Here is a 25,329-nt window from a genome sequence, read left to right as displayed (position 1 = left end):
GGTCCATCCGACCGGAGATGCGGTAAAAATAAAAAGGGGGGGGTGCAACACGAGGACTTCCCAGGAGGTCACCCATCCTAGTACTACTCTCGCCCAAGCACGCTTAACTGCGGAGTTCTGATGGGATCCGGTGCATTAGTGCTGGTATGATCGCACCCATCATGCTACCAGCGAAAAACTAATATAATCCTATTACGACCTAGCCGCACCATGCCTATCCCATGCCAACCGGCGATCTGATCGATACCCATTGCTACGCGATGGGGTCGGTGCGATTTTCCTAAGAATCCATTGCCCGGTTGTCGTTCCGGTCCATCCGACCGGAGATGCGGTAAAAATAAAAAGGGGGGGTGCAACACGAGGACTTCCCAGGAGGTCACCCATCCTAGTACTACTCTCGCCCAAGCACGCTTAACTGCGGAGTTCTGATGGGATCCAGTGCATTAGTGCTGGTATGATCGCACCCATCATGCTACCAGCGAAAAACTAATATAATCCTATTACGACCTAGCCGCACCCTGCCTATCTCATGCCAACCGGCGATCTGACCGATACCCATTGCTACGCGATGGGGTCGGTGCGATTTTCCTAAAAATCCATTCCCTGGTTCTCGTTCCGGTCCATCCGACCAGAGATGCGGTAAAAATTAAAAGGGGGGTTGCAACACGAGGACTTCCCAGGAGGTCACCCATCCTAGTACTACTCTCGCCCAAGCACGCTTAACTGCGGAGTTCTGATGGGATCCGGTGCATTAGTGCTGGTATGATCGCACCCATCATGCTACCAGCGAAAAACTAATATAATCCTATTACGACCAAGCCGCACCCTGCCTATCCCATGCCAACCGGCGATCTGATTGATAGCGATGGGGTCGGTGCGATTTTCCTAAGAATCCATTGCCCGGTTGTCGTTCCGGTCCATCCGACCGGAGATGCGGTAAAAATAAAAAGGGGGGGGTGCAACACGAGGACTTCCCAGGAGGTCACCCATCCTAGTACTACTCTCGCCCAAGCACGCTTAACTGCGGAGTTCTGATGGGATCCGGTGCATTAGTGCTGCTATGATCGCACCCATCATGCTACCAGCGAAAAACTAATATAATCCTATTACGACCTAGCCGCACCATGCCTATCCCATGCCAACCGGCGATCTGATCGATACCCATTGCTACGCGATGGGGTCGGTGCGATTTTCCTAAGAATCCATTGCCCGGTTGTCGTTCCGGTCCATCCGACCGGAGATGCGGTAAAAATAAAAAGGGGGGGTGCAACACGAGGACTTCCCAGGAGGTCACCCATCCTAGTACTACTCTCGCCCAAGCACGCTTAACTGCGGAGTTCTGATGGGATCCGGTGCATTAGTGCTGGTATGATCGCACCCATCATGCTACCAGCGAAAAACTAATATAATCCTATTACGACCTAGCCGCACCATGCCTATCCCATGCCAACCGGCGATCTGATCGATACCCATTGCTACGCGATGGGGTCGGTGCGATTTTCCTAAGAATCCATTGCCCGGTTGTCGTTCCGGTCCATCCGACCGGAGATGCGGTAAAAATAAAAAGGGGGGGTGCAACACGAGGACTTCCCAGGAGGTCACCCATCCTCGTACTACTCTCGCCCAAGCACGCTTAACTGCGGAGTTCTGATGGGATCCAGTGCATTAGTGCTGGTATGATCGCACCCATCATGCTACCAGCGAAAAACTAATATAATCCTATTACGACCTAGCCGCACCCTGCCTATCTCATGCCAACCGGCGATCTGACCGATACCCATTGCTACGCGATGGGGTCGGTGCGATTTTCCTAAAAATCCATTCCCTGGTTCTCGTTCCGGTCCATCCGACCAGAGATGCGGTAAAAATTAAAAGGGGGGGTGCAACACGAGGACTTCCCAGGAGGTCACCCATCCTAGTACTACTCTCGCCCAAGCACGCTTAACTGCGGAGTTCTGATGGGATCCGGTGCATTAGTGCTGGTATGATCGCACCCATCATGCTACCAGCGAAAAACTAATATAATCCTATTACGACGTAGCCGCACCCTGCCTATCCCATGCCAACCGGCGATCTGATTGATAGCGATGGGGTCGGTGCGATTTTCCTAAGAATCCATTGCCCGGTTGTCGTTCCGGTCCATCCGACCGGAGATGCGGTAAAAATAAAAAGGGGGGGTGCAACACGAGGACTTCCCAGGAGGTCACCCATCCTAGTACTACTCTCGCCCAAGCACGCTTAACTGCGGAGTTCTGATGGGATCCGGTGCATTAGTGCTGCTATGATCGCACCCATCATGCTACCAGCGAAAAACTAATATAATCCTATTACGACCTAGCCGCACCATGCCTATCCCATGCCAACCGGCGATCTGATCGATACCCATTGCTACGCGATGGGGTCGGTGCGATTTTCCTAAGAATCCATTGCCCGGTTGTCGTTCCGGTCCATCCGACCGGAGATGCGGTAAAAATAAAAAGGGGGGGGTGCAACACGAGGACTTCCCAGGAGGTCACCCATCCTAGTACTACTCTCGCCCATGCGCGCTTAACTGCGGAGTTCTGATGGGATCCGGTGCATTAGTGCTGGTATGATCGCACCCATCATGCTACCAGCGAAAAACTAATATAATCCTATTACGACCTAGCCGCACCCTGCCTATCTCATGCCAACCGGCGATCTGACCGATACCCATTGCTACGCGATGGGGTCGGTGCGATTTTCCTAAAAATCCATTCCCTGGTTCTCGTTCCGGTCCATCCGACCAGAGATGCGGTAAAAATTAAAAGGGGGGTGCAACACGAGGACTTCCCAGGAGGTCACCCATCCTAGTACTACTCTCGCCCAAGCACGCTTAACTGCGGAGTTCTGATGGGATCCGGTGCATTAGTGCTGGTATGATCGCACCCATCATGCTACCAGCGAAAAACTAATATAATCCTATTACGACCTAGCCGCACCCTGCCTATCCCATGCCAACTGGCGATCTGATTGATAGCGATGGGGTCGGTGCGATTTTCCTAAGAATCCATTGCCCGGTTGTCGTTCCGGTCCATCCGACCGGAGATGCGGTAAAAATAAAAAGGGGGGGGTGCAACACGAGGACTTCCCAGGAGGTCACCCATCCTAGTACTACTCTCGCCCAAGCACGCTTGACTGCGGAGTTCTGATGGGATCCGGTGCATTAGTGCTGGTATGATCGCACCCATCATGCTACCAGCGAAAAACTAATATAATCCTATTACGACCTAGCCGCACCATGCCTATCCCATGCCAACCGGCGATCTGATCGATACCCATCGCTACGCGATGGGGTCGGTGCGATTTTCCTAAGAATCCATTGCCCGGTTGTCGTTCCGGTCCATCCGACCGGAGATGCGGTAAAAATAAAAAGGGGGGGTGCAACACGAGGACTTCCCAGGAGGTCACCCATCCTAGTACTACTCTCGCCCAAGCACGCTTAACTGCGGAGTTCTGATGGGATCCGGTGCATTAGTGCTGGTATGATCGCACCCATCATGCTACCAGCGAAAAACTAATATAATCCTATTACGACCTAGCCGCACCATGCCTATCCCATGCCAACCGGCGATCTGATCGATACCCATTGCTACGCGATGGGGTCGGTGCGATTTTCCTAAGAATCCATTGCCCGGTTGTCGTTCCGGTCCATCCGACCGGAGATGCGGTAAAAATAAAAAGGGGGGGGTGCAACACGAGGACTTCCCAGGAGGTCACCCATCCTCGTACTACTCTCGCCCAAGCACGCTTAACTGCGGAGTTCTGATGGGATCCAGTGCATTAGTGCTGGTATGATCGCACCCATCATGCTACCAGCGAAAAACTAATATAATCCTATTACGACCTAGCCGCACCCTGCCTATCTCATGCCAACCGGCGATCTGACCGATACCCATTGCTACGCGATGGGGTCGGTGCGATTTTCCTAAAAATCCATTCCCTGGTTCTCGTTCCGGTCCATCCGACCAGAGATGCGGTAAAAATTAAAAGGGGGGGTGCAACACGAGGACTTCCCAGGAGGTCACCCATCCTAGTACTACTCTCGCCCAAGCACGCTAAACTGCGGAGTTCTGATGGGATCCGGTGCATTAGTGCTGGTATGATCGCACCCATCATGCTACCAGCGAAAAACTAATATAATCCTATTACGACGTAGCCGCACCCTGCCTATCCCATGCCAACCGGCGATCTGATTGATAGCGATGGGGTCGGTGCGATTTTCCTAAGAATCCATTGCCCGGTTGTCGTTCCGGTCCATCCGACCGGAGATGCGGTAAAAAATAAAAAGGGGGGGTGCAACACGAGGACTTCCCAGGAGGTCACCCATCCTAGTACTACTCTCGCCCAAGCACGCTTAACTGCGGAGTTCTGATGGGATCCGGTGCATTAGTGCTGCTATGATCGCACCCATCATGCTACCAGCGAAAAACTAATATAATCCTATTACGACCTAGCCGCACCATGCCTATCCCATGCCAACCGGCGATCTGATCGATACCCATTGCTACGCGATGGGGTCGGTGCGATTTTCCTAAGAATCCATTGCCCGGTTGTCGTTCCGGTCCATCCGACCGGAGATGCGGTAAAAATAAAAAGGGGGGGTGCAACACGAGGACTTCCCAGGAGGTCACCCATCCTAGTACTACTCTCGCCCAAGCACGCTTAACTGCGGAGTTCTGATGGGATCCGGTGCATTAGTGCTGGTATGATCGCACCCATCATGCTACCAGCGAAAAACTAATATAATCTTATTACGACCTAGCCGCACCATGCCTATCCCATGCCAACCGGCGATCTGATCGATACCCATTGCTACGCGATGGGGTCGGTGCGATTTTCCTAAGAATCCATTGCCCGGTTGTCGTTCCGGTCCATCCGACCGGAGATGCGGTAAAAATAAAAAGGGGGGGTGCAACACGAGGACTTCCCAGGAGGTCACCCATCCTAGTACTACTCTCGCCCAAGCACGCTTAACTACGGAGTTCTGATGGGATCCGGTGCATTAGTGCTGGTATGATCGCACCCATCATGCTACCAGCGAAAAACTAATATAATCCTATTACGACCTAGCCGCACCCTGCCTATCTCATGCCAACCGGCGATCTGACCGATACCCATTGCTACGCGATGGGGGTCGGTGCGATTTTCCTAAAAATCCATTCCCTGGTTCTCGTTCCGGTCCATCCGACCAGAGATGCGGTAAAAATTAAAAGGGGGGGGTGCAACACGAGGACTTCCCAGGAGGTCACCCATCCTAGTACTACTCTCGCCCAAGCACGCTTAACTGCGGAGTTCTGATGGGATCCGGTGCATTAGTGCTGGTATGATCGCACCCATCATGCTACCAGCGAAAAACTAATATAATCCTATTACGACCAAGCCGCACCCTGCCTATCCCATGCCAACCGGCGATCTGATTGATAGCGATGGGGTCGGTGCGATTTTCCTAAGAATCCATTGCCCGGTTGTCGTTCCGGTCCATCCGACCGGAGATGCGGTAAAAATAAAAAGGGGGGGTGCAACACGAGGACTTCCCAGGAGGTCACCCATCCTAGTACTACTCTCGCCCAAGCACGCTTAACTGCGGAGTTCTGATGGGATCCGGTGCATTAGTGCTGCTATGATCGCACCCATCATGCTACCAGCGAAAAACTAATATAATCCTATTACGACCTAGCCGCACCATGCCTATCCCATGCCAACCGGCGATCTGATCGATACCCATTGCTACGCGATGGGGTCGGTGCGATTTTCCTAAGAATCCATTGCCCGGTTGTCGTTCCGGTCCATCCGACCGGAGATGCGGTAAAAATAAAAAGGGGGGGTGCAACACGAGGACTTCCCAGGAGGTCACCCATCCTAGTACTACTCTCGCCCAAGCACGCTTAACTGCGGAGTTCTGATGGGATCCGGTGCATTAGTGCTGGTATGATCGCACCCATCATGCTACCAGCGAAAAACTAATATAATCCTATTACGACCTAGCCGCACCCTGCCTATCTCATGCCAACCGGCGATCTGACCGATACCCATTGCTACGCGATGGGGTCGGTGCGATTTTCCTAAAAATCCATTCCCTGGTTCTCGTTCCGGTCCATCCGACCAGAGATGCGGTAAAAATTAAAAGGGGGGGTGCAACACGAGGACTTCCCAGGAGGTCACCCATCCTAGTACTACTCTCGCCCAAGCACGCTTAACTGCGGAGTTCTGATGGGATCCGGTGCATTAGTGCTGGTATGATCGCACCCATCATGCTACCAGCGAAAAACTAATATAATCCTATTACGACCTAGCCGCACCCTGCCTATCCCATGCCAACTGGCGATCTGATTGATAGCGATGGGGTCGGTGCGATTTTCCTAAGAATCCATTGCCCGGTTGTCGTTCCGGTCCATCCGACCGGAGATGCGGTAAAAATAAAAAGGGGGGGTGCAACACGAGGACTTCCCAGGAGGTCACCCATCCTAGTACTACTCTCGCCCAAGCACGCTTAACTGCGGAGTTCTGATGGGATCCGGTGCATTAGTGCTGGTATGATCGCACCCATCATGCTACCAGCGAAAAACTAATATAATCCTATTACGACCTAGCCGCACCATGCCTATCCCATGCCAACCGGCGATCTGATCGATACCCATCGCTACGCGATGGGGTCGGTGCGATTTTCCTAAGAATCCATTGCCCGGTTGTCGTTCCGGTCCATCCGACCGGAGATGCGGTAAAAATAAAAAGGGGGGCTGCAACACGAGGACTTCCCAGGAGGTCACCCATCCTAGTACTACTCTCGCCCAAGCACACTTAACTGCGGAGTTCTGATGGGATCCGGTGCATTAGTGCTGGTATGATCGCACCCATCATGCTACCAGCGAAAAACTAATATAATCCTATTACGACCTAGCCGCACCATGCCTATCCCATGCCAACCGGCGATCTGATCGATACCCATCGCTACGCGATGGGGTCGGTGCGATTTTCCTAAGAATCCATTGCCCGGTTGTCGTTCCGGTCCATCCGACCGGAGATGCGGTAAAAATAAAAAGGGGGGGTGCAACACGAGGACTTCCCAGGAGGTCACCCATCCTAGTACTACTCTCGCCCAAGCACGCTTAACTGCGGAGTTCTGATGGGATCCGGTGCATTAGTGCTGGTATGATCGCACCCATCATGCTACCAGCGAAAAACTAATATAATCCTATTACGACCTAGCCGCACCATGCCTATCCCATGCCAACCGGCGATCTGATCGATACCCATTGCTACGCGATGGGGTCGGTGCGATTTTCCTAAGAATCCATTGCCCGGTTGTCGTTCCGGTCCATCCGACCGGAGATGCGGTAAAAATAAAAAGGGGGGGTGCAACACGAGGACTTCCCAGGAGGTCACCCATCCTAGTACTACTCTCGCCCAAGCACGCTTAACTGCGGAGTTCTGATGGGATCCAGTGCATTAGTGCTGGTATGATCGCACCCATCATGCTACCAGCGAAAAACTAATATAATCCTATTACGACCTAGCCGCACCCTGCCTATCTCATGCCAACCGGCGATCTGACCGATACCCATTGCTACGCGATGGGGTCGGTGCGATTTTCCTAAAAATCCATTCCCTGGTTCTCGTTCCGGTCCATCCGACCAGAGATGCGGTAAAAATTAAAAGGGGGGGTGCAACACGAGGACTTCCCAGGAGGTCACCCATCCTAGTACTACTCTCGCCCATGCGCGCTTAACTGCGGAGTTCTGATGGGATCCGGTGCATTAGTGCTGGTATGATCGCACCCATCATGCTACCAGCGAAAAACTAATATAATCCTATTACGACCTAGCCGCACCCTGCCTATCTCATGCCAACCGGCGATCTGACCGATACCCATTGCTACGCGATGGGGTCGGTGCGATTTTCCTAAAAATCCATTCCCTGGTTCTCGTTCCGGTCCATCCGACCAGAGATGCGGTAAAAATTAAAAGGGGGGGTGCAACACGAGGACTTCCCAGGAGGTCACCCATCCTAGTACTACTCTCGCCCAAGCACGCTTAACTGCGGAGTTCTGATGGGATCCGGTGCATTAGTGCTGGTATGATCGCACCCATCATGCTACCAGCGAAAAACTAATATAATCCTATTACGACCTAGCCGCACCCTGCCTATCCCATGCCAACTGGCGATCTGATTGATAGCGATGGGGTCGGTGCGATTTTCCTAAGAATCCATTGCCCGGTTGTCGTTCCGGTCCATCCGACCGGAGATGCGGTAAAAATAAAAAGGGGGGGTGCAACACGAGGACTTCCCAGGAGGTCACCCATCCTAGTACTACTCTCGCCCAAGCACGCTTAACTGCGGAGTTCTGATGGGATCCGGTGCATTAGTGCTGCTATGATCGCACCCATCATGCTACCAGCGAAAAACTAATATAATCCTATTACGACCTAGCCGCACCATGCCTATCCCATGCCAACCGGCGATCTGATCGATACCCATTGCTACGCGATGGGGTCGGTGCGATTTTCCTAAGAATCCATTGCCCGGTTGTCGTTCCGGTCCATCCGACCGGAGATGCGGTAAAAATAAAAAGGGGGGGTGCAACACGAGGACTTCCCAGGAGGTCACCCATCCTAGTACTACTCTCGCCCAAGCACGCTTAACTGCGGAGTTCTGATGGGATCCGGTGCATTAGTGCTGGTATGATCGCACCCATCATGCTACCAGCGAAAAACTAATATAATCTTATTACGACCTAGCCGCACCATGCCTATCCCATGCCAACCGGCGATCTGATCGATACCCATTGCTACGCGATGGGGTCGGTGCGATTTTCCTAAGAATCCATTGCCCGGTTGTCGTTCCGGTCCATCCGACCGGAGATGCGGTAAAAATAAAAAGGGGGGGTGCAACACGAGGACTTCCCAGGAGGTCACCCATCCTAGTACTACTCTCGCCCAAGCACGCTTAACTACGGAGTTCTGATGGGATCCGGTGCATTAGTGCTGGTATGATCGCACCCATCATGCTACCAGCGAAAAACTAATATAATCCTATTACGACCTAGCCGCACCCTGCCTATCTCATGCCAACCGGCGATCTGACCGATACCCATTGCTACGCGATGGGGTCGGTGCGATTTTCCTAAAAATCCATTCCCTGGTTCTCGTTCCGGTCCATCCGACCAGAGATGCGGTAAAAATTAAAAGGGGGGGTGCAACACGAGGACTTCCCAGGAGGTCACCCATCCTAGTACTACTCTCGCCCAAGCACGCTTAACTGTGGAGTTCTGATGGGATCCGGTGCATTAGTGCTGGTATGATCGCACCCATCATGCTACCAGCGAAAAACTAATATAATCCTATTACGACCAAGCCGCACCCTGCCTATCCCATGCCAACCGGCGATCTGATTGATAGCGATGGGGTCGGTGCGATTTTCCTAAGAATCCATTGCCCGGTTGTCGTTCCGGTCCATCCGACCGGAGATGCGGTAAAAATAAAAAGGGGGGGTGCAACACGAGGACTTCCCAGGAGGTCACCCATCCTAGTACTACTCTCGCCCAAGCACGCTTAACTGCGGAGTTCTGATGGGATCCGGTGCATTAGTGCTGCTATGATCGCACCCATCATGCTACCAGCGAAAAACTAATATAATCCTATTACGACCTAGCCGCACCATGCCTATCCCATGCCAACCGGCGATCTGATCGATACCCATTGCTACGCGATGGGGTCGGTGCGATTTTCCTAAGAATCCATTGCCCGGTTGTCGTTCCGGTCCATCCGACCGGAGATGCGGTAAAAATAAAAAGGGGGGGTGCAACACGAGGACTTCCCAGGAGGTCACCCATCCTAGTACTACTCTCGCCCAAGCACGCTTAACTGCGGAGTTCTGATGGGATCCGGTGCATTAGTGCTGGTATGATCGCACCCATCATGCTACCAGCGAAAAACTAATATAATCCTATTACGACCTAGCCGCACCCTGCCTATCTCATGCCAACCGGCGATCTGACCGATACCCATTGCTACGCGATGGGGTCGGTGCGATTTTCCTAAAAATCCATTCCCTGGTTCTCGTTCCGGTCCATCCGACCAGAGATGCGGTAAAAATTAAAAGGGGGGGTGCAACACGAGGACTTCCCAGGAGGTCACCCATCCTAGTACTACTCTCGCCCAAGCACGCTTAACTGCGGAGTTCTGATGGGATCCGGTGCATTAGTGCTGGTATGATCGCACCCATCATGCTACCAGCGAAAAACTAATATAATCCTATTACGACCTAGCCGCACCCTGCCTATCCCATGCCAACTGGCGATCTGATTGATAGCGATGGGGTCGGTGCGATTTTCCTAAGAATCCATTGCCCGGTTGTCGTTCCGGTCCATCCGACCGGAGATGCGGTAAAAATAAAAAGGGGGGGTGCAACACGAGGACTTCCCAGGAGGTCACCCATCCTAGTACTACTCTCGCCCAAGCACGCTTAACTGCGGAGTTCTGATGGGATCCGGTGCATTAGTGCTGGTATGATCGCACCCATCATGCTACCAGCGAAAAACTAATATAATCCTATTACGACCTAGCCGCACCATGCCTATCCCATGCCAACCGGCGATCTGATCGATACCCATCGCTACGCGATGGGGTCGGTGCGATTTTCCTAAGAATCCATTGCCCGGTTGTCGTTCCGGTCCATCCGACCGGAGATGCGGTAAAAATAAAAAGGGGGGGTGCAACACGAGGACTTCCCAGGAGGTCACCCATCCTAGTACTACTCTCGCCCAAGCACACTTAACTGCGGAGTTCTGATGGGATCCGGTGCATTAGTGCTGGTATGATCGCACCCATCATGCTACCAGCGAAAAACTAATATAATCCTATTACGACCTAGCCGCACCATGCCTATCCCATGCCAACCGGCGATCTGATCGATACCCATCGCTACGCGATGGGGTCGGTGCGATTTTCCTAAGAATCCATTGCCCGGTTGTCGTTCCGGTCCATCCGACCGGAGATGCGGTAAAAATAAAAAGGGGGGGTGCAACACGAGGACTTCCCAGGAGGTCACCCATCCTAGTACTACTCTCGCCCAAGCACGCTTAACTGCGGAGTTCTGATGGGATCCGGTGCATTAGTGCTGGTATGATCGCACCCATCATGCTACCAGCGAAAAACTAATATAATCCTATTACGACCTAGCCGCACCATGCCTATCCCATGCCAACCGGCGATCTGATCGATACCCATTGCTACGCGATGGGGTCGGTGCGATTTTCCTAAGAATCCATTGCCCGGTTGTCGTTCCGGTCCATCCGACCGGAGATGCGGTAAAAATAAAAAGGGGGGGTGCAACACGAGGACTTCCCAGGAGGTCACCCATCCTAGTACTACTCTCGCCCAAGCACGCTTAACTGCGGAGTTCTGATGGGATCCAGTGCATTAGTGCTGGTATGATCGCACCCATCATGCTACCAGCGAAAAACTAATATAATCCTATTACGACCTAGCCGCACCCTGCCTATCTCATGCCAACCGGCGATCTGACCGATACCCATTGCTACGCGATGGGGTCGGTGCGATTTTCCTAAAAATCCATTCCCTGGTTCTCGTTCCGGTCCATCCGACCAGAGATGCGGTAAAAATTAAAAGGGGGGTTGCAACACGAGGACTTCCCAGGAGGTCACCCATCCTAGTACTACTCTCGCCCAAGCACGCTTAACTGCGGAGTTCTGATGGGATCCGGTGCATTAGTGCTGGTATGATCGCACCCATCATGCTACCAGCGAAAAACTAATATAATCCTATTACGACCAAGCCGCACCCTGCCTATCCCATGCCAACCGGCGATCTGATTGATAGCGATGGGGTCGGTGCGATTTTCCTAAGAATCCATTGCCCGGTTGTCGTTCCGGTCCATCCGACCGGAGATGCGGTAAAAATAAAAAGGGGGGGTGCAACACGAGGACTTCCCAGGAGGTCACCCATCCTAGTACTACTCTCGCCCAAGCACGCTTAACTGCGGAGTTCTGATGGGATCCGGTGCATTAGTGCTGCTATGATCGCACCCATCATGCTACCAGCGAAAAACTAATATAATCCTATTACGACCTAGCCGCACCATGCCTATCCCATGCCAACCGGCGATCTGATCGATACCCATTGCTACGCGATGGGGTCGGTGCGATTTTCCTAAGAATCCATTGCCCGGTTGTCGTTCCGGTCCATCCGACCGGAGATGCGGTAAAAATAAAAAGGGGGGGTGCAACACGAGGACTTCCCAGGAGGTCACCCATCCTAGTACTACTCTCGCCCAAGCACGCTTAACTGCGGAGTTCTGATGGGATCCGGTGCATTAGTGCTGGTATGATCGCACCCATCATGCTACCAGCGAAAAACTAATATAATCCTATTACGACCTAGCCGCACCATGCCTATCCCATGCCAACCGGCGATCTGATCGATACCCATTGCTACGCGATGGGGTCGGTGCGATTTTCCTAAGAATCCATTGCCCGGTTGTCGTTCCGGTCCATCCGACCGGAGATGCGGTAAAAATAAAAAGGGGGGGTGCAACACGAGGACTTCCCAGGAGGTCACCCATCCTCGTACTACTCTCGCCCAAGCACGCTTAACTGCGGAGTTCTGATGGGATCCAGTGCATTAGTGCTGGTATGATCGCACCCATCATGCTACCAGCGAAAAACTAATATAATCCTATTACGACCTAGCCGCACCCTGCCTATCTCATGCCAACCGGCGATCTGACCGATACCCATTGCTACGCGATGGGGTCGGTGCGATTTTCCTAAAAATCCATTCCCTGGTTCTCGTTCCGGTCCATCCGACCAGAGATGCGGTAAAAATTAAAAGGGGGGGTGCAACACGAGGACTTCCCAGGAGGTCACCCATCCTAGTACTACTCTCGCCCAAGCACGCTTAACTGCGGAGTTCTGATGGGATCCGGTGCATTAGTGCTGGTATGATCGCACCCATCATGCTACCAGCGAAAAACTAATATAATCCTATTACGACGTAGCCGCACCCTGCCTATCCCATGCCAACCGGCGATCTGATTGATAGCGATGGGGTCGGTGCGATTTTCCTAAGAATCCATTGCCCGGTTGTCGTTCCGGTCCATCCGACCGGAGATGCGGTAAAAATAAAAAGGGGGGGTGCAACACGAGGACTTCCCAGGAGGTCACCCATCCTAGTACTACTCTCGCCCAAGCACGCTTAACTGCGGAGTTCTGATGGGATCCGGTGCATTAGTGCTGCTATGATCGCACCCATCATGCTACCAGCGAAAAACTAATATAATCCTATTACGACCTAGCCGCACCATGCCTATCCCATGCCAACCGGCGATCTGATCGATACCCATTGCTACGCGATGGGGTCGGTGCGATTTTCCTAAGAATCCATTGCCCGGTTGTCGTTCCGGTCCATCCGACCGGAGATGCGGTAAAAATAAAAAGGGGGGGTGCAACACGAGGACTTCCCAGGAGGTCACCCATCCTAGTACTACTCTCGCCCATGCGCGCTTAACTGCGGAGTTCTGATGGGATCCGGTGCATTAGTGCTGGTATGATCGCACCCATCATGCTACCAGCGAAAAACTAATATAATCCTATTACGACCTAGCCGCACCCTGCCTATCTCATGCCAACCGGCGATCTGACCGATACCCATTGCTACGCGATGGGGTCGGTGCGATTTTCCTAAAAATCCATTCCCTGGTTCTCGTTCCGGTCCATCCGACCAGAGATGCGGTAAAAATTAAAAGGGGGGTGCAACACGAGGACTTCCCAGGAGGTCACCCATCCTAGTACTACTCTCGCCCAAGCACGCTTAACTGCGGAGTTCTGATGGGATCCGGTGCATTAGTGCTGGTATGATCGCACCCATCATGCTACCAGCGAAAAACTAATATAATCCTATTACGACCTAGCCGCACCCTGCCTATCCCATGCCAACTGGCGATCTGATTGATAGCGATGGGGTCGGTGCGATTTTCCTAAGAATCCATTGCCCGGTTGTCGTTCCGGTCCATCCGACCGGAGATGCGGTAAAAATAAAAAGGGGGGGTGCAACACGAGGACTTCCCAGGAGGTCACCCATCCTAGTACTACTCTCGCCCAAGCACGCTTGACTGCGGAGTTCTGATGGGATCCGGTGCATTAGTGCTGGTATGATCGCACCCATCATGCTACCAGCGAAAAACTAATATAATCCTATTACGACCTAGCCGCACCATGCCTATCCCATGCCAACCGGCGATCTGATCGATACCCATCGCTACGCGATGGGGTCGGTGCGATTTTCCTAAGAATCCATTGCCCGGTTGTCGTTCCGGTCCATCCGACCGGAGATGCGGTAAAAATAAAAAGGGGGGGTGCAACACGAGGACTTCCCAGGAGGTCACCCATCCTAGTACTACTCTCGCCCAAGCACGCTTAACTGCGGAGTTCTGATGGGATCCGGTGCATTAGTGCTGGTATGATCGCACCCATCATGCTACCAGCGAAAAACTAATATAATCCTATTACGACCTAGCCGCACCATGCCTATCCCATGCCAACCGGCGATCTGATCGATACCCATTGCTACGCGATGGGGTCGGTGCGATTTTCCTAAGAATCCATTGCCCGGTTGTCGTTCCGGTCCATCCGACCGGAGATGCGGTAAAAATAAAAAGGGGGGGTGCAACACGAGGACTTCCCAGGAGGTCACCCATCCTCGTACTACTCTCGCCCAAGCACGCTTAACTGCGGAGTTCTGATGGGATCCAGTGCATTAGTGCTGGTATGATCGCACCCATCATGCTACCAGCGAAAAACTAATATAATCCTATTACGACCTAGCCGCACCCTGCCTATCTCATGCCAACCGGCGATCTGACCGATACCCATTGCTACGCGATGGGGTCGGTGCGATTTTCCTAAAAATCCATTCCCTGGTTCTCGTTCCGGTCCATCCGACCAGAGATGCGGTAAAAATTAAAAGGGGGGGTGCAACACGAGGACTTCCCAGGAGGTCACCCATCCTAGTACTACTCTCGCCCAAGCACGCTAAACTGCGGAGTTCTGATGGGATCCGGTGCATTAGTGCTGGTATGATCGCACCCATCATGCTACCAGCGAAAAACTAATATAATCCTATTACGACGTAGCCGCACCCTGCCTATCCCATGCCAACCGGCGATCTGATTGATAGCGATGGGGTCGGTGCGATTTTCCTAAGAATCCATTGCCCGGTTGTCGTTCCGGTCCATCCGACCGGAGATGCGGTAAAAATAAAAAGGGGGGGTGCAACACGAGGACTTCCCAGGAGGTCACCCATCCTAGTACTACTCTCGCCCAAGCACGCTTAACTGCGGAGTTCTGATGGGATCCGGTGCATTAGTGCTGCTATGATCGCACCCATCATGCTACCAGCGAAAAACTAATATAATCCTATTACGACCTAGCCGCACCATGCCTATCCCATGCCAACCGGCGATCTGATCGATACCCATTGCTACGCGATGGGGTCGGTGCGATTTTCCTAAGAATCCATTGCCCGGTTGTCGTTCCGGTCCATCCGACCGGAGATGCGGTAAAAATAAAAAGGGGGGGTGCAACACGAGGACTTCCCAGGAGGTCACCCATCCTAGTACTACTCTCGCCCATGCGCGCTTAACTGCGGAGTTCTGATGGGATCCGGTGCATTAGTGCTGGTATGATCGCACCCATCATGCTACCAGCGAAAAACTAATATAATCCTATTACGACCTAGCCGCACCCTGCCTATCTCATGCCAACCGGCGATCTGACCGATACCCATTGCTACGCGATGGGGTCGGTGCGATTTTCCTAAAAATCCATTCCCTGGTTCTCGTTCCGGTCCATCCGACCAGAGATGCGGTAAAAATTAAAAGGGGGGTGCAACACGAGGACTTCCCAGGAGGTCACCCATCCTAGTACTACTCTCGCCCAAGCACGCTTAACTGCGGAGTTCTGATGGGATCCGGTGCATTAGTGCTGGTATGATCGCACCCATCATGCTACCAGCGAAAAACTAATATAATCCTATTACGACCTAGCCGCACCATGCCTATCCCATGCCAACCGGCGATCTGATCGATACCCATCGCTACGCGATGGGGTCGGTGCGATTTTCCTAAGAATCCATTGCCCGGTTGTCGTTCCGGTCCATCCGACCGGAGATGCGGTAAAAATAAAAAGGGGGGGTGCAACACGAGGACTTCCCAGGAGGTCACCCATCCTAGTACTATTCTCGCCCATGCGCGCTTAACTGCGGAGTTCTGATGGGATCCGGTGCATTAGTGCTGGTATGATCGCACCCATCATGCTACCAGCGAAAAACTAATATAATCCTATTACGACCTAGCCGCACCCTGCCTATCTCATGCCAACCGGCGATCTGACCGATACCCATTGCTACGCGATGGGGTCGGTGCGATTTTCCTAAAAATCCATTCCCTGGTTCTCGTTCCGGTCCATCCGACCAGAGATGCGGTAAAAATTAAAAGGGGGGTGCAACACGAGGACTTCCCAGGAGGTCACCCATCCTAGTACTACTCTCGCCCAAGCACGCTTAACTGCGGAGTTCTGATGGGATCCGGTGCATTAGTGCTGGTATGATCGCACCCATCATGCTACCAGCGAAAAACTAATATAATCCTATTACGACCTAGCCGCACCATGCCTATCCCATGCCAACCGGCGATCTGATCGATACCCATCGCTACGCGATGGGGTCGGTGCGATTTTCCTAAGAATCCATTGCCCGGTTGTCGTTCCGGTCCATCCGACCGGAGATGCGGTAAAAATAAAAAGGGGGGGTGCAACACGAGGACTTCCCAGGAGGTCACCCATCCTAGTACTACTCTCGCCCAAGCACGCTTAACTGCGGAGTTCTGATGGGATCCGGTGCATTAGTGCTGGTATGATCGCACCCATCATGCTACCAGCGAAAAACTAATATAATCCTATTACGACCTAGCCGCACCCTGCCTATCTCATGCCAACCGGCGATCTGACCGATACCCATTGCTACGCGATGGGGTCGGTGCGATTTTCCTAAAAATCCATTCCCTGGTTCTCGTTCCGGTCCATCCGACCAGAGATGCGGTAAAAATTAAAAGGGGGGTGCAACACGAGGACTTCCCAGGAGGTCACCCATCCTAGTACTACTCTCGCCCAAGCACGCTTAACTGCGGAGTTCTGATGGGATCCGGTGCATTAGTGCTGGTATGATCGCACCCATCATGCTACCAGCGAAAAACTAATATAATCCTATTACGACCTAGCCGCACCCTGCCTATCCCATGCCAACCGGCGATCTGATTGATAGCGATGGGGTCGGTGCGATTTTCCTAAGAATCCATTGCCCGGTTGTCGTTCCGGTCCATCCGACCGGAGATGCGGTAAAAATAAAAAGGGGGGGTGCAACACGAGGACTTCCCAGGAGGTCACCCATCCTAGTACTACTCTCGCCCAAGCACGCTTAACTGCGGAGTTCTGATGGGATCCGGTGCATTAGTGCTGGTATGATCGCACCCATTATGCTACCAGCGAAAAACTAATATAATCCTATTACGACCTAGCCGCACCATGCCTATCCCATGCCAACCGGCGATCTGATCGATACCCATCGCTACGCGATGGGGTCGGTGCGATTTTCCTAAGAATCCATTGCCCGGTTGTCGTTCCGGTCCATCCGACCGGAGATGCGGTAAAAATAAAAAGGGGGGGTGCAACACGAGGACTTCCCAGGAGGTCACCCATCCTAGTACTACTCTCGCCCAAGCACGCTTAACTGCGGAGTTCTGATGGGATCCGGTGCATTAGTGCTGGTATGATCGCACCCATCATGCTACCAGCGAAAAACTAATATAATCCTATTACGACCTAGCCGCACCCTGCCTATCCCATGCCAACCGGCGATCTGATTGATAGCGATGGGGTCGGTACGATTTTCCTAAGAATCCATTGCCCGGTTGTCGTTCCGGTCCATCCGACCGGAGATGCGGTAAAAATAAAAAGGGGGGGTGCAACACGAGGACTTCCCAGGAGGTCACCCATCCTAGTACTACTCTCGCCCAAGCACGCTTAACTGCGGAGTTCTGATGGGATCCGGTGCATTAGTGCTGCTATGATCGCACCCATCATGCTACCAGCGAAAAACTAATATAATCCTATTACGACCTAGCCGCACCATGCCTATCCCATGCCAACCGGCGATCTGATCGATACCCATTGCTACGCGATGGGGTCGGTGCGATTTTCCTAAGAATCCATTGCCCGGTTGTCGTTCCGGTCCATCCGACCGGAGATGCGGTAAAAATAAAAAGGGGGGGTGCAACACGAGGACTTCCCAGGAGGTCACCCATCCTAGTACTACTCTCGCCCATGCGCGCTTAACTGCGGAGTTCTGATGGGATCCGGTGCATTAGTGCTGGTATGATCGCACCCATCATGCTACCAGCGAAAAACTAATATAATCCTATTACGACCTAGCCGCACCCTGCCTATCTCATGCCAACCGGCGATCTGACCGATACCCATTGCTACGCGATGGGGTCGGTGCGATTTTCCTAAAAATCCATTCCCTGGTTCTCGTTCCGGTCCATCCGACCAGAGATGCGGTAAAAATTAAAAGGGAGGTGCAACACGAGGACTTCCCAGGAGGTCACCCATCCTAGTACTACTCTCGCCCAAGCACGCTTAACTGCGGAGTTCTGATGGGATCCGGTGCATTAGTGCTGGTATGATCGCACCCATCATGCTACCAGCGAAAAACTAATATAATCCTATTACGACCTAGCCGCACCCTGCCTATCCCATGCCAACTGGCGATCTGATTGATAGCGATGGGGTCGGTGCGATTTTCCTAAGAATCCATTGCCCGGTTGTCGTTCCGGTCCATCCGACCGGAGATGCGGTAAAAATAAAAAGGGGGGGTGCAACACGAGGACTTCCCAGGAGGTCACCCATCCTAGTACTACTCTCGCCCAAGCACGCTTAACTGCGGAGTTCTGATGGGATCCGGTGCATTAGTGCTGGTATGATCGCACCCATCATGCTACCAGCGAAAAACTAATATAATCCTATTACGACCTAGCCGCACCATGCCTATCCCATGCCAACCGGCGATCTGATCGATACCCATTGCTACGCGATGGGGTCGGTGCGATTTTCCTAAGAATCCATTGCCCGGTTGTCGTTCCGGTTCATCCGACCGGAGATGCGGTAAAAATAAAAAGGTGGGGTGCAACACGAGGACTTCCCAGGAGGTCACCCATCCTAGTACTACTCTCGCCCAAGCACACTTAACTGCGGAGTTCTGATGGGATCCGGTGCATTAGTGCTGGTATGATCGCACCCATCATGCTACCAGCGAAAAACTAATATAATCCTATTACGACCTAGCCGCACCCTGCCTATCTCATGCCAACCGGCGATCTGACCGATACCCATTGCTACGCGATGGGGTCGGTGCGATTTTCCTAAAAATCCATTCCCTGGTTCTCGTTCCGGTCCATCCGACCAGAGATGCGGTAAAAATTAAAAGGGGGGGTGCAACACGAGGACTTCCCAGGAGGTCACCCATCCTAGTACTACTCTCGCCCAAGCACGCTTAACTGCGGAGTTCTGATGGGATCCGGTGCATTAGTGCTGGTATGATCGCACCCATCATGCTACCAGCGAAAAACTAATATAATCCTATTACGACCTAGCCGCACCCTGCCTATCCCATGCCAACTGGCGATCTGATTGATAGCGATGGGGTCGGTGCGATTTTCCTAAGAATCCATTGCCCGGTTGTCGTTCCGGTCCATCCGACCGGAGATGCGGTAAAAATAAAAAGGGGGGGGGCAACACGAGGACTTCCCAGGAGGTCACCCATCCTAGTACTACTCTCGCCCAAGCACGCTTAACTGCGGAGTTCTGATGGGATCCGGTGCATTAGTGCTGGTATGATCGCACCCATCATGCTACCAGCGAAAAACTAATATAATCCTATTACGACCTAGCCGCACCATGCCTATCCCATGCCAACCGGCGATCTGATCGATACCCATTGCTACGCGATGGGGTCGGTGCGATTTTCCTAAGAATCCATTGCCCGGTTGTCGTTCCGGTCCATCCGACCGGAGATGCGGTAAAAATAAAAAGGGGGGGTGCAACACGAGGACTTCCCACGAGGTCACCCATCCTAGTACTACTCTCGCCCAAGCACGCTTAACTGCGGAGTTCTGATGGGATCCGGTGCATTAGTGCTGGTATGATCGCACCCATCATGCTACCAGCGAAAAACTAATATAATCCTATTACGACCTAGCCGCACCCTGCCTATCCCATGCCAACCGGCGATCTGATCGATACCCATTGCTACGCGATGGGGTCGGTGCGATTTTCCTAAGAATCCATTGCCCGGTTCTCGTTCCGGTCCATCCGACCGGAGATGCGGTAAAAATAAAAAAGGGGGGTGCAACACGAGGACTTCCCAGGAGGTCACCCATCCTAGTACTACTCTCGCCCAAGCACGCTTAACTGCGGAGTTCTGATGGGATCCGGTGCATTAGTGCTGGTATGATCGCACCCATCATGCTACCAGCGAAAAACTAATATAATCCTATTACGACCTAGCCGCACCCTGCCTATCCCATGCCAACCGGCGATCAGATCGATACCCATTGCTACGCGATGGGGTCGGTGCGATTTTCCTAAGAATCCATTGCCCGGTTCTCGTTCCGGTCCATCCGACCGGAGATACGGTAAAAATAAAAAGGGGGGGTGCAACACGAGGACTTCCCAGGAGGTCACCCATCCTAGTACTACTCTCGCCCAAGCACGCTTAACTGCGGAGTTCTAATGGGATCCGGTGCATTAGTGTTGGTATGATCGCACCCATCATGCTACCAGCGAAAAACTAATATAATCCTATTACGACCTAGCCGCACCCTGCCTATCCCATGCCAACCGGCGATCTGATCGATACCCATCGCTACGCGATGGGGTCGGTGCGATTTTCCTAAGAATCCATTGCCCGGTTCTCGTTCCGGTCCTTCCGACCGGAGATGCGGTAAAAATAAAAAGGGGGGGTGCAACACGAGGACTTCCCAGGAGGTCACCCATCCTAGTACTACTCTCGCCCAAGCACGCTGAACTGCGGAGTTCTGATGGGATCCGGTGCATTAGTGCTGGTATGATCGCACCCATCATGCTACCAGCGAAAAACTAATATAATCCTATTACGACCTAGCCGCACCATGCCTATCCCATGCCAACTGGCGATCTGATTGATAGCGATGGGGTCGGTGCGATTTTCCTAAGAATCCATTGCCCGGTTGTCGTTCCGGTCCATCCGACCGGAGATGCGGTAAAAATAAAAAGGGGGGGTGCAACACGAGGACTTCCCACGAGGTCACCCATCCTAGTACTACTCTCGCCCAAGCACGCTTAACTGCGGAGTTCTGATGGGATCCGGTGCATTAGTGCTGGTATGATCGCACCCATCATGCTACCAGCGAAAAACTAATATAATCCTATTACGACCTAGCCGCACCCTGCCTATCCCATGCCAACCGGCGATCTGATCGATACCCATTGCTACGCGATGGGGTCGGTGCGATTTTCCTAAGAATCCATTGCCCGGTTCTCGTTCCGGTCCATCCGACCGGAGATGCGGTAAAAATAAAAAAGGGGGGTGCAACACGAGGACTTCCCAGGAGGTCACCCATCCTAGTACTACTCTCGCCCAAGCACGCTTAACTGCGGAGTTCTGATGGGATCCGGTGCATTAGTGCTGGTATGATCGCACCCATCATGCTACCAGCGAAAAACTAATATAATCCTATTACGACCTAGCCGCACCCTGCCTATCCCATGCCAACCGGCGATCAGATCGATACCCATTGCTACGCGATGGGGTCGGTGCGATTTTCCTAAGAATCCATTGCCCGGTTCTCGTTCCGGTCCATCCGACCGGAGATACGGTAAAAATAAAAAGGGGGGGTGCAACACGAGGACTTCCCAGGAGGTCACCCATCCTAGTACTACTCTCGCCCAAGCACGCTTAACTGCGGAGTTCTAATGGGATCCGGTGCATTAGTGTTGGTATGATCGCACCCATCATGCTACCAGCGAAAAACTAATATAATCCTATTACGACCTAGCCGCACCCTGCCTATCCCATGCCAACCGGCGATCTGATCGATACCCATCGCTACGCGATGGGGTCGGTGCGATTTTCCTAAGAATCCATTGCCCGGTTCTCGTTCCGGTCCTTCCGACCGGAGATGCGGTAAAAATAAAAAGGGGGGGTGCAACACGAGGACTTCCCAGGAGGTCACCCATCCTAGTACTACTCTCGCCCAAGCACGCTGAACTGCGGAGTTCTGATGGGATCCGGTGCATTAGTGCTGGTATGATCGCACCCATCATGCTACCAGCGAAAAACTAATATAATCCTATTACGACCTAGCCGCACCCTGCCTATCCCATGCCAACTGGCGATCTGATTGATAGCGATGGGGTCGGTGCGATTTTCCTAAGAATCCATTGCCCGGTTGTCGTTCCGGTCCATCCGACCGGAGATGCGGTAAAAATAAAAAGGGGGGGTGCAACACGAGGACTTCCCAGGAGGTCACCCATCCTAGTACTACTCTCGCCCAAGCACGCTTAACTGCGGAGTTCTGATGGGATCCGGTGCATTAGTGCTGGTATGATCGCACCCATCATGCTACCAGCGAAAAACTAATATAATCCTATTACGACCTAGCCGCACCCTGCCTATCTCATGCCAACCGGCGATCTGACCGATACCCATTGCTACGCGATGGGGTCTGTGCGATTTTCCTAAAAATCCATTCCCTGGTTCTCGTTCCGGTCCATCCGACCAGAGATGCGGTAAAAATTAAAAGGGGGGGTGCAACACGAGGACTTCCCAGGAGGTCACCCATCCTAGTACTACTCTCGCCCAAGCACGCTTAACTGCGGAGTTCTGATGGGATCCGGTGCATTAGTGCTGGTATGATCGCACCCATCATGCTACCAGCGAAAAACTAATATAATCCTATTACGACCTAGCCGCACCATGCCTATCCCATGCCAACCGGCGATCTGATCGATACCCATCGCTACGCGATGGGGTCGGTGCGATTTTCCTAAGAATCCATTGCCCGGTTGTCGTTCCGGTCCATCCGACCGGAGATGCGGTAAAAATAAAAAGGGGGGGTGCAACACGAGGACTTCCCAGGAGGTCACCCATCCTAGTACTACTCTCGCCCAAGCACGCTTAACTGCGGAGTTCTGATGGGATCCGGTGCATTAGTGCTGGTATGATCGCACCCATCATGCTACCAGCGAAAAACTAATATAATCCTATTACGACCTAGCCGCACCCTGCCTATCTCATGCCAACCGGCGATCTGACCGATACCCATTGCTACGCGATGGGGTCGGTGCGATTTTCCTAAAAATCCATTCCCTGGTTCTCGTTCCGGTCCATCCGACCAGAGATGCGGTAAAAATTAAAAGGGGGGTGCAACACGAGGACTTCCCAGGAGGTCACCCATCCTAGTACTACTCTCGCCCAAGCACGCTTAACTGCGGAGTTCTGATGGGATCCGGTGCATTAGTGCTGGTATGATCGCACCCATCATGCTACCAGCGAAAAACTAATATAATCCTATTACGACCTAGCCGCACCCTGCCTATCCCATGCCAACCGGCGATCTGATTGATAGCGATGGGGTCGGTGCGATTTTCCTAAGAATCCATTGCCCGGTTGTCGTTCCGGTCCATCCGACCGGAGATGCGGTAAAAATAAAAAGGGGGGGTGCAACACGAGGACTTCCCAGGAGGTCACCCATCCTAGTACTACTCTCGCCCAAGCACGCTTAACTGCGGAGTTCTGATGGGATCCGGTGCATTAGTGCTGGTATGATCGCACCCATCATGCTACCAGCGAAAAACTAATATAATCCTATTACGACCTAGCCGCACCATGCCTATCCCATGCCAACCGGCGATCTGATCGATACCCATCGCTATGCGATGGGGTCGGTGCGATTTTCCTAAGAATCCATTGCCCGGTTGTCGTTCCGGTCCATCCGACCGGAGATGCGGTAAAAATAAAAAGGGGGGGTGCAACACGAGGACTTCCCAGGAGGTCACCCATCCTAGTACTACTCTCGCCCAAGCACGCTTAACTGCGGAGTTCTGATGGGATCCGGTGCATTAGTGCTGGTATGATCGCACCCATCATGCTACCAGCGAAAAACTAATATAATCCTATTACGACCTAGCCGCACCCTGCCTATCCCATGCCAACCGGCGATCTGATTGATAGCGATGGGGTCGGTGCGATTTTCCTAAGAATCCATTGCCCGGTTGTCGTTCCGGTCCATCCGACCGGAGATGCGGTAAAAATAAAAAGGGGGGGTGCAACACGAGGACTTCCCAGGAGGTCACCCATCCTAGTACTACTCTCGCCCAAGCACGCTTAACTGCGGAGTTCTGATGGGATCCGGTGCATTAGTGCTGCTATGATCGCACCCATCATGCTACCAGCGAAAAACTAATATAATCCTATTACGACCTAGCCGCACCATGCCTATCCCATGCCAACCGGCGATCTGATCGATACCCATTGCTACGCGATGGGGTCGGTGCGATTTTCCTAAGAATCCATTGCCCGGTTGTCGTTCCGGTCCATCCGACCGGAGATGCGGTAAAAATAAAAAGGGGGGGTGCAACACGAGGACTTCCCAGGAGGTCACCCATCCTAGTACTACTCTCGCCCATGCGCGCTTAACTGCGGAGTTCTGATGGGATCCGGTGCATTAGTGCTGGTATGATCGCACCCATCATGCTACCAGCGAAAAACTAATATAATCCTATTACGACCTAGCCGCACCCTGCCTATCTCATGCCAACCGGCGATCTGACCGATACCCATTGCTACGCGATGGGGTCGGTGCGATTTTCCTAAAAATCCATTCCCTGGTTCTCGTTCCGGTCCATCCGACCAGAGATGCGGTAAAAATTAAAAGGGGGGGTGCAACACGAGGACTTCCCAGGAGGTCACCCATCCTAGTACTACTCTCGCCCAAGCACGCTTAACTGCGGAGTTCTGATGGGATCCGGTGCATTAGTGCTGGTATGATCGCACCCATCATGCTACCAGCGAAAAACTAATATAATCCTATTACGACGTAGCCGCACCCTGCCTATCCCATGCCAACCGGCGATCTGATTGATAGCGATGGGGTCGGTGCGATTTTCCTAAGAATCCATTGCCCGGTTGTCGTTCCGGTCCA

General features: G+C 52.7%; 83 non-coding genes across 83 annotated transcripts; all 83 read right to left on the bottom strand.

Annotated features, from left to right (window-relative positions):
• Positions 1-39: 39 nt before the first annotated feature.
• Positions 40-158, bottom strand: LOC122285488. Its single transcript, XR_006232822.1, has one exon. It is a non-coding gene; the product is annotated as a 5S ribosomal RNA (ribosomal RNA).
• A 189-nt stretch (positions 159-347) lies between these two features.
• Positions 348-466, bottom strand: LOC122287384. The gene has a single exon (XR_006234679.1). It is a non-coding gene; the product is annotated as a 5S ribosomal RNA (ribosomal RNA).
• A 189-nt stretch (positions 467-655) lies between these two features.
• Positions 656-774, bottom strand: LOC122287586. The gene has a single exon (XR_006234876.1). It is a non-coding gene; the product is annotated as a 5S ribosomal RNA (ribosomal RNA).
• A 179-nt stretch (positions 775-953) lies between these two features.
• LOC122288312 lies at positions 954-1,072 on the bottom strand. Its single transcript, XR_006235579.1, has one exon. It is a non-coding gene; the product is annotated as a 5S ribosomal RNA (ribosomal RNA).
• A 189-nt stretch (positions 1,073-1,261) lies between these two features.
• LOC122285487 lies at positions 1,262-1,380 on the bottom strand. Its single transcript, XR_006232821.1, has one exon. It is a non-coding gene; the product is annotated as a 5S ribosomal RNA (ribosomal RNA).
• Positions 1,381-1,569: 189 nt separating this feature from the next.
• LOC122288614 lies at positions 1,570-1,688 on the bottom strand. Its single transcript, XR_006235870.1, has one exon. It is a non-coding gene; the product is annotated as a 5S ribosomal RNA (ribosomal RNA).
• Positions 1,689-1,877: 189 nt separating this feature from the next.
• LOC122285486 lies at positions 1,878-1,996 on the bottom strand. The gene has a single exon (XR_006232820.1). It is a non-coding gene; the product is annotated as a 5S ribosomal RNA (ribosomal RNA).
• A 178-nt stretch (positions 1,997-2,174) lies between these two features.
• LOC122288310 lies at positions 2,175-2,293 on the bottom strand. The gene has a single exon (XR_006235577.1). It is a non-coding gene; the product is annotated as a 5S ribosomal RNA (ribosomal RNA).
• A 190-nt stretch (positions 2,294-2,483) lies between these two features.
• Positions 2,484-2,602, bottom strand: LOC122288455. The gene has a single exon (XR_006235716.1). It is a non-coding gene; the product is annotated as a 5S ribosomal RNA (ribosomal RNA).
• Positions 2,603-2,790: 188 nt separating this feature from the next.
• On the bottom strand, positions 2,791-2,909 carry LOC122285485. The gene has a single exon (XR_006232819.1). It is a non-coding gene; the product is annotated as a 5S ribosomal RNA (ribosomal RNA).
• A 179-nt stretch (positions 2,910-3,088) lies between these two features.
• LOC122287452 lies at positions 3,089-3,207 on the bottom strand. Its single transcript, XR_006234746.1, has one exon. It is a non-coding gene; the product is annotated as a 5S ribosomal RNA (ribosomal RNA).
• A 189-nt stretch (positions 3,208-3,396) lies between these two features.
• LOC122285484 lies at positions 3,397-3,515 on the bottom strand. The gene has a single exon (XR_006232818.1). It is a non-coding gene; the product is annotated as a 5S ribosomal RNA (ribosomal RNA).
• Positions 3,516-3,705: 190 nt separating this feature from the next.
• LOC122288613 lies at positions 3,706-3,824 on the bottom strand. Its single transcript, XR_006235869.1, has one exon. It is a non-coding gene; the product is annotated as a 5S ribosomal RNA (ribosomal RNA).
• Positions 3,825-4,013: 189 nt separating this feature from the next.
• Positions 4,014-4,132, bottom strand: LOC122288263. The gene has a single exon (XR_006235532.1). It is a non-coding gene; the product is annotated as a 5S ribosomal RNA (ribosomal RNA).
• A 179-nt stretch (positions 4,133-4,311) lies between these two features.
• Positions 4,312-4,430, bottom strand: LOC122288309. Its single transcript, XR_006235576.1, has one exon. It is a non-coding gene; the product is annotated as a 5S ribosomal RNA (ribosomal RNA).
• A 189-nt stretch (positions 4,431-4,619) lies between these two features.
• LOC122285482 lies at positions 4,620-4,738 on the bottom strand. Its single transcript, XR_006232817.1, has one exon. It is a non-coding gene; the product is annotated as a 5S ribosomal RNA (ribosomal RNA).
• Positions 4,739-4,927: 189 nt separating this feature from the next.
• Positions 4,928-5,046, bottom strand: LOC122287022. The gene has a single exon (XR_006234330.1). It is a non-coding gene; the product is annotated as a 5S ribosomal RNA (ribosomal RNA).
• Positions 5,047-5,237: 191 nt separating this feature from the next.
• On the bottom strand, positions 5,238-5,356 carry LOC122285480. Its single transcript, XR_006232815.1, has one exon. It is a non-coding gene; the product is annotated as a 5S ribosomal RNA (ribosomal RNA).
• A 178-nt stretch (positions 5,357-5,534) lies between these two features.
• On the bottom strand, positions 5,535-5,653 carry LOC122288308. Its single transcript, XR_006235575.1, has one exon. It is a non-coding gene; the product is annotated as a 5S ribosomal RNA (ribosomal RNA).
• A 189-nt stretch (positions 5,654-5,842) lies between these two features.
• LOC122285479 lies at positions 5,843-5,961 on the bottom strand. The gene has a single exon (XR_006232814.1). It is a non-coding gene; the product is annotated as a 5S ribosomal RNA (ribosomal RNA).
• Positions 5,962-6,150: 189 nt separating this feature from the next.
• On the bottom strand, positions 6,151-6,269 carry LOC122285478. The gene has a single exon (XR_006232813.1). It is a non-coding gene; the product is annotated as a 5S ribosomal RNA (ribosomal RNA).
• A 178-nt stretch (positions 6,270-6,447) lies between these two features.
• On the bottom strand, positions 6,448-6,566 carry LOC122285477. The gene has a single exon (XR_006232812.1). It is a non-coding gene; the product is annotated as a 5S ribosomal RNA (ribosomal RNA).
• Positions 6,567-6,755: 189 nt separating this feature from the next.
• LOC122288257 lies at positions 6,756-6,874 on the bottom strand. The gene has a single exon (XR_006235526.1). It is a non-coding gene; the product is annotated as a 5S ribosomal RNA (ribosomal RNA).
• A 189-nt stretch (positions 6,875-7,063) lies between these two features.
• On the bottom strand, positions 7,064-7,182 carry LOC122285476. Its single transcript, XR_006232811.1, has one exon. It is a non-coding gene; the product is annotated as a 5S ribosomal RNA (ribosomal RNA).
• Positions 7,183-7,371: 189 nt separating this feature from the next.
• Positions 7,372-7,490, bottom strand: LOC122287383. Its single transcript, XR_006234678.1, has one exon. It is a non-coding gene; the product is annotated as a 5S ribosomal RNA (ribosomal RNA).
• A 189-nt stretch (positions 7,491-7,679) lies between these two features.
• LOC122288454 lies at positions 7,680-7,798 on the bottom strand. Its single transcript, XR_006235715.1, has one exon. It is a non-coding gene; the product is annotated as a 5S ribosomal RNA (ribosomal RNA).
• Positions 7,799-7,987: 189 nt separating this feature from the next.
• Positions 7,988-8,106, bottom strand: LOC122285474. The gene has a single exon (XR_006232809.1). It is a non-coding gene; the product is annotated as a 5S ribosomal RNA (ribosomal RNA).
• Positions 8,107-8,284: 178 nt separating this feature from the next.
• LOC122288307 lies at positions 8,285-8,403 on the bottom strand. Its single transcript, XR_006235574.1, has one exon. It is a non-coding gene; the product is annotated as a 5S ribosomal RNA (ribosomal RNA).
• A 189-nt stretch (positions 8,404-8,592) lies between these two features.
• LOC122285473 lies at positions 8,593-8,711 on the bottom strand. The gene has a single exon (XR_006232808.1). It is a non-coding gene; the product is annotated as a 5S ribosomal RNA (ribosomal RNA).
• Positions 8,712-8,900: 189 nt separating this feature from the next.
• LOC122287021 lies at positions 8,901-9,019 on the bottom strand. The gene has a single exon (XR_006234329.1). It is a non-coding gene; the product is annotated as a 5S ribosomal RNA (ribosomal RNA).
• Positions 9,020-9,208: 189 nt separating this feature from the next.
• Positions 9,209-9,327, bottom strand: LOC122287655. Its single transcript, XR_006234945.1, has one exon. It is a non-coding gene; the product is annotated as a 5S ribosomal RNA (ribosomal RNA).
• A 178-nt stretch (positions 9,328-9,505) lies between these two features.
• On the bottom strand, positions 9,506-9,624 carry LOC122288306. Its single transcript, XR_006235573.1, has one exon. It is a non-coding gene; the product is annotated as a 5S ribosomal RNA (ribosomal RNA).
• Positions 9,625-9,813: 189 nt separating this feature from the next.
• On the bottom strand, positions 9,814-9,932 carry LOC122285472. Its single transcript, XR_006232807.1, has one exon. It is a non-coding gene; the product is annotated as a 5S ribosomal RNA (ribosomal RNA).
• Positions 9,933-10,121: 189 nt separating this feature from the next.
• Positions 10,122-10,240, bottom strand: LOC122285471. The gene has a single exon (XR_006232806.1). It is a non-coding gene; the product is annotated as a 5S ribosomal RNA (ribosomal RNA).
• A 178-nt stretch (positions 10,241-10,418) lies between these two features.
• LOC122285470 lies at positions 10,419-10,537 on the bottom strand. Its single transcript, XR_006232805.1, has one exon. It is a non-coding gene; the product is annotated as a 5S ribosomal RNA (ribosomal RNA).
• Positions 10,538-10,726: 189 nt separating this feature from the next.
• LOC122287258 lies at positions 10,727-10,845 on the bottom strand. The gene has a single exon (XR_006234559.1). It is a non-coding gene; the product is annotated as a 5S ribosomal RNA (ribosomal RNA).
• Positions 10,846-11,034: 189 nt separating this feature from the next.
• On the bottom strand, positions 11,035-11,153 carry LOC122285468. Its single transcript, XR_006232803.1, has one exon. It is a non-coding gene; the product is annotated as a 5S ribosomal RNA (ribosomal RNA).
• A 189-nt stretch (positions 11,154-11,342) lies between these two features.
• LOC122287381 lies at positions 11,343-11,461 on the bottom strand. The gene has a single exon (XR_006234677.1). It is a non-coding gene; the product is annotated as a 5S ribosomal RNA (ribosomal RNA).
• A 189-nt stretch (positions 11,462-11,650) lies between these two features.
• Positions 11,651-11,769, bottom strand: LOC122287585. The gene has a single exon (XR_006234875.1). It is a non-coding gene; the product is annotated as a 5S ribosomal RNA (ribosomal RNA).
• Positions 11,770-11,947: 178 nt separating this feature from the next.
• Positions 11,948-12,066, bottom strand: LOC122288305. Its single transcript, XR_006235572.1, has one exon. It is a non-coding gene; the product is annotated as a 5S ribosomal RNA (ribosomal RNA).
• A 189-nt stretch (positions 12,067-12,255) lies between these two features.
• On the bottom strand, positions 12,256-12,374 carry LOC122285467. Its single transcript, XR_006232802.1, has one exon. It is a non-coding gene; the product is annotated as a 5S ribosomal RNA (ribosomal RNA).
• A 189-nt stretch (positions 12,375-12,563) lies between these two features.
• Positions 12,564-12,682, bottom strand: LOC122288612. The gene has a single exon (XR_006235868.1). It is a non-coding gene; the product is annotated as a 5S ribosomal RNA (ribosomal RNA).
• A 189-nt stretch (positions 12,683-12,871) lies between these two features.
• Positions 12,872-12,990, bottom strand: LOC122285466. The gene has a single exon (XR_006232801.1). It is a non-coding gene; the product is annotated as a 5S ribosomal RNA (ribosomal RNA).
• Positions 12,991-13,168: 178 nt separating this feature from the next.
• On the bottom strand, positions 13,169-13,287 carry LOC122288304. The gene has a single exon (XR_006235571.1). It is a non-coding gene; the product is annotated as a 5S ribosomal RNA (ribosomal RNA).
• A 189-nt stretch (positions 13,288-13,476) lies between these two features.
• LOC122288453 lies at positions 13,477-13,595 on the bottom strand. Its single transcript, XR_006235714.1, has one exon. It is a non-coding gene; the product is annotated as a 5S ribosomal RNA (ribosomal RNA).
• Positions 13,596-13,783: 188 nt separating this feature from the next.
• Positions 13,784-13,902, bottom strand: LOC122285465. Its single transcript, XR_006232800.1, has one exon. It is a non-coding gene; the product is annotated as a 5S ribosomal RNA (ribosomal RNA).
• A 178-nt stretch (positions 13,903-14,080) lies between these two features.
• Positions 14,081-14,199, bottom strand: LOC122287451. Its single transcript, XR_006234745.1, has one exon. It is a non-coding gene; the product is annotated as a 5S ribosomal RNA (ribosomal RNA).
• Positions 14,200-14,388: 189 nt separating this feature from the next.
• Positions 14,389-14,507, bottom strand: LOC122285464. The gene has a single exon (XR_006232799.1). It is a non-coding gene; the product is annotated as a 5S ribosomal RNA (ribosomal RNA).
• A 189-nt stretch (positions 14,508-14,696) lies between these two features.
• Positions 14,697-14,815, bottom strand: LOC122288610. The gene has a single exon (XR_006235866.1). It is a non-coding gene; the product is annotated as a 5S ribosomal RNA (ribosomal RNA).
• A 189-nt stretch (positions 14,816-15,004) lies between these two features.
• LOC122288262 lies at positions 15,005-15,123 on the bottom strand. The gene has a single exon (XR_006235531.1). It is a non-coding gene; the product is annotated as a 5S ribosomal RNA (ribosomal RNA).
• A 178-nt stretch (positions 15,124-15,301) lies between these two features.
• Positions 15,302-15,420, bottom strand: LOC122288303. The gene has a single exon (XR_006235570.1). It is a non-coding gene; the product is annotated as a 5S ribosomal RNA (ribosomal RNA).
• Positions 15,421-15,609: 189 nt separating this feature from the next.
• On the bottom strand, positions 15,610-15,728 carry LOC122288452. The gene has a single exon (XR_006235713.1). It is a non-coding gene; the product is annotated as a 5S ribosomal RNA (ribosomal RNA).
• A 188-nt stretch (positions 15,729-15,916) lies between these two features.
• LOC122285463 lies at positions 15,917-16,035 on the bottom strand. The gene has a single exon (XR_006232798.1). It is a non-coding gene; the product is annotated as a 5S ribosomal RNA (ribosomal RNA).
• Positions 16,036-16,224: 189 nt separating this feature from the next.
• LOC122288723 lies at positions 16,225-16,343 on the bottom strand. Its single transcript, XR_006235975.1, has one exon. It is a non-coding gene; the product is annotated as a 5S ribosomal RNA (ribosomal RNA).
• A 188-nt stretch (positions 16,344-16,531) lies between these two features.
• LOC122285462 lies at positions 16,532-16,650 on the bottom strand. Its single transcript, XR_006232797.1, has one exon. It is a non-coding gene; the product is annotated as a 5S ribosomal RNA (ribosomal RNA).
• Positions 16,651-16,839: 189 nt separating this feature from the next.
• LOC122285461 lies at positions 16,840-16,958 on the bottom strand. Its single transcript, XR_006232796.1, has one exon. It is a non-coding gene; the product is annotated as a 5S ribosomal RNA (ribosomal RNA).
• Positions 16,959-17,146: 188 nt separating this feature from the next.
• Positions 17,147-17,265, bottom strand: LOC122285460. Its single transcript, XR_006232795.1, has one exon. It is a non-coding gene; the product is annotated as a 5S ribosomal RNA (ribosomal RNA).
• A 178-nt stretch (positions 17,266-17,443) lies between these two features.
• On the bottom strand, positions 17,444-17,562 carry LOC122285459. Its single transcript, XR_006232794.1, has one exon. It is a non-coding gene; the product is annotated as a 5S ribosomal RNA (ribosomal RNA).
• Positions 17,563-17,751: 189 nt separating this feature from the next.
• Positions 17,752-17,870, bottom strand: LOC122285457. The gene has a single exon (XR_006232792.1). It is a non-coding gene; the product is annotated as a 5S ribosomal RNA (ribosomal RNA).
• A 178-nt stretch (positions 17,871-18,048) lies between these two features.
• LOC122288302 lies at positions 18,049-18,167 on the bottom strand. The gene has a single exon (XR_006235569.1). It is a non-coding gene; the product is annotated as a 5S ribosomal RNA (ribosomal RNA).
• A 189-nt stretch (positions 18,168-18,356) lies between these two features.
• LOC122288451 lies at positions 18,357-18,475 on the bottom strand. Its single transcript, XR_006235712.1, has one exon. It is a non-coding gene; the product is annotated as a 5S ribosomal RNA (ribosomal RNA).
• Positions 18,476-18,663: 188 nt separating this feature from the next.
• On the bottom strand, positions 18,664-18,782 carry LOC122287349. The gene has a single exon (XR_006234646.1). It is a non-coding gene; the product is annotated as a 5S ribosomal RNA (ribosomal RNA).
• Positions 18,783-18,960: 178 nt separating this feature from the next.
• Positions 18,961-19,079, bottom strand: LOC122285456. Its single transcript, XR_006232791.1, has one exon. It is a non-coding gene; the product is annotated as a 5S ribosomal RNA (ribosomal RNA).
• A 189-nt stretch (positions 19,080-19,268) lies between these two features.
• Positions 19,269-19,387, bottom strand: LOC122287257. The gene has a single exon (XR_006234558.1). It is a non-coding gene; the product is annotated as a 5S ribosomal RNA (ribosomal RNA).
• A 189-nt stretch (positions 19,388-19,576) lies between these two features.
• On the bottom strand, positions 19,577-19,695 carry LOC122285455. The gene has a single exon (XR_006232790.1). It is a non-coding gene; the product is annotated as a 5S ribosomal RNA (ribosomal RNA).
• Positions 19,696-19,873: 178 nt separating this feature from the next.
• LOC122287757 lies at positions 19,874-19,992 on the bottom strand. The gene has a single exon (XR_006235044.1). It is a non-coding gene; the product is annotated as a 5S ribosomal RNA (ribosomal RNA).
• A 189-nt stretch (positions 19,993-20,181) lies between these two features.
• LOC122287122 lies at positions 20,182-20,300 on the bottom strand. The gene has a single exon (XR_006234429.1). It is a non-coding gene; the product is annotated as a 5S ribosomal RNA (ribosomal RNA).
• A 189-nt stretch (positions 20,301-20,489) lies between these two features.
• Positions 20,490-20,608, bottom strand: LOC122285454. Its single transcript, XR_006232789.1, has one exon. It is a non-coding gene; the product is annotated as a 5S ribosomal RNA (ribosomal RNA).
• A 189-nt stretch (positions 20,609-20,797) lies between these two features.
• LOC122288597 lies at positions 20,798-20,916 on the bottom strand. Its single transcript, XR_006235854.1, has one exon. It is a non-coding gene; the product is annotated as a 5S ribosomal RNA (ribosomal RNA).
• Positions 20,917-21,105: 189 nt separating this feature from the next.
• LOC122288256 lies at positions 21,106-21,224 on the bottom strand. Its single transcript, XR_006235525.1, has one exon. It is a non-coding gene; the product is annotated as a 5S ribosomal RNA (ribosomal RNA).
• Positions 21,225-21,402: 178 nt separating this feature from the next.
• On the bottom strand, positions 21,403-21,521 carry LOC122287121. The gene has a single exon (XR_006234428.1). It is a non-coding gene; the product is annotated as a 5S ribosomal RNA (ribosomal RNA).
• Positions 21,522-21,710: 189 nt separating this feature from the next.
• LOC122285453 lies at positions 21,711-21,829 on the bottom strand. The gene has a single exon (XR_006232788.1). It is a non-coding gene; the product is annotated as a 5S ribosomal RNA (ribosomal RNA).
• A 189-nt stretch (positions 21,830-22,018) lies between these two features.
• LOC122288596 lies at positions 22,019-22,137 on the bottom strand. The gene has a single exon (XR_006235853.1). It is a non-coding gene; the product is annotated as a 5S ribosomal RNA (ribosomal RNA).
• A 189-nt stretch (positions 22,138-22,326) lies between these two features.
• Positions 22,327-22,445, bottom strand: LOC122288255. Its single transcript, XR_006235524.1, has one exon. It is a non-coding gene; the product is annotated as a 5S ribosomal RNA (ribosomal RNA).
• Positions 22,446-22,623: 178 nt separating this feature from the next.
• LOC122285452 lies at positions 22,624-22,742 on the bottom strand. The gene has a single exon (XR_006232787.1). It is a non-coding gene; the product is annotated as a 5S ribosomal RNA (ribosomal RNA).
• A 189-nt stretch (positions 22,743-22,931) lies between these two features.
• On the bottom strand, positions 22,932-23,050 carry LOC122285451. Its single transcript, XR_006232786.1, has one exon. It is a non-coding gene; the product is annotated as a 5S ribosomal RNA (ribosomal RNA).
• Positions 23,051-23,239: 189 nt separating this feature from the next.
• LOC122285450 lies at positions 23,240-23,358 on the bottom strand. Its single transcript, XR_006232785.1, has one exon. It is a non-coding gene; the product is annotated as a 5S ribosomal RNA (ribosomal RNA).
• Positions 23,359-23,546: 188 nt separating this feature from the next.
• On the bottom strand, positions 23,547-23,665 carry LOC122285449. The gene has a single exon (XR_006232784.1). It is a non-coding gene; the product is annotated as a 5S ribosomal RNA (ribosomal RNA).
• A 178-nt stretch (positions 23,666-23,843) lies between these two features.
• On the bottom strand, positions 23,844-23,962 carry LOC122285448. The gene has a single exon (XR_006232783.1). It is a non-coding gene; the product is annotated as a 5S ribosomal RNA (ribosomal RNA).
• A 189-nt stretch (positions 23,963-24,151) lies between these two features.
• Positions 24,152-24,270, bottom strand: LOC122285446. The gene has a single exon (XR_006232781.1). It is a non-coding gene; the product is annotated as a 5S ribosomal RNA (ribosomal RNA).
• A 178-nt stretch (positions 24,271-24,448) lies between these two features.
• LOC122288300 lies at positions 24,449-24,567 on the bottom strand. Its single transcript, XR_006235568.1, has one exon. It is a non-coding gene; the product is annotated as a 5S ribosomal RNA (ribosomal RNA).
• Positions 24,568-24,756: 189 nt separating this feature from the next.
• Positions 24,757-24,875, bottom strand: LOC122288449. Its single transcript, XR_006235710.1, has one exon. It is a non-coding gene; the product is annotated as a 5S ribosomal RNA (ribosomal RNA).
• Positions 24,876-25,064: 189 nt separating this feature from the next.
• LOC122285445 lies at positions 25,065-25,183 on the bottom strand. Its single transcript, XR_006232780.1, has one exon. It is a non-coding gene; the product is annotated as a 5S ribosomal RNA (ribosomal RNA).
• Positions 25,184-25,329: the final 146 nt, after the last annotated feature.

The sequence above is a fragment of the Carya illinoinensis genome, chromosome 11, assembly GCF_018687715.1.
Source record: "Carya illinoinensis cultivar Pawnee chromosome 11, C.illinoinensisPawnee_v1, whole genome shotgun sequence".
Lineage (NCBI taxonomy): Eukaryota > Viridiplantae > Streptophyta > Magnoliopsida > Fagales > Juglandaceae > Carya > Carya illinoinensis.
The sequence above is the reverse complement of the archived record's forward strand: the minus strand, read 5'-3'. Positions and strand labels throughout refer to the sequence as shown.